The sequence below is a fragment of the Mycetomoellerius zeteki genome, unplaced genomic scaffold (assembly GCF_001594055.1).
Source record: "Mycetomoellerius zeteki isolate Tzet28-1 unplaced genomic scaffold, Tzet1.0 scaffold298, whole genome shotgun sequence".
NCBI lineage: Eukaryota > Metazoa > Arthropoda > Insecta > Hymenoptera > Formicidae > Mycetomoellerius > Mycetomoellerius zeteki.
The window spans coordinates 339,687-340,359 of record NW_017257280.1 but is presented as its reverse complement, the minus strand read 5'-3'; positions in this window follow the sequence as shown (position 1 = coordinate 340,359).

Sequence of the window (673 nt, the reverse complement as noted above, 5' to 3'; positions counted from 1 at the left end):
TTGGTGAAGGCACATCCAGACAAATTAACTGAAGAAGAGAAGAAAGAGGTTAAATTTTATTGGACTTGGGACTATTTTACCTTAAAAAACGATACAGAGGCAACATGCGTAATATGCAAATTAACAATTCGTTACAGTCGGGCAACTTGTTTAAGAAAACACTTAAACCGAATTCACAAGTAAGTATACGAGGTGTGATCAAAAAGTAAGGTGACTTTTCATTTTTATAAAAAAATATTCATTTATTCATCCAAAATTATGTTATCCCCTTCAAAATAATCCCCCTCTGATACAATGCACTTGTGCCAGCGCTTTTTCCAGTCGTCAAAACACTTCTGAAATGCACTTTTGGGTATTGCCTTGAGCTCCTCCAGCGATGCAGCCTTAATCTCCTCAATCGTCGCAAATCTTCGTCCTTTCATGGGCCTTTTCAATTTTGGGAAGAGGAAAAAGTCACAGGGGGCCAAGTCTGGTGAATACGGTGGCTGAGGCATGATGATAGTATTGTTTTTGGCCAAAAAACTACTCACTAGTAACGACGTGTGCGCAGGTGCATTATCATGGTGCAGAATCCATGAATTTTCTTTCCACACTTCCGGACGTTTTTTTCTTATTGATTCACGCAAACGCCGCATAACCTCAAGGTAATACTCCTTGTTTACCGTACGACCTT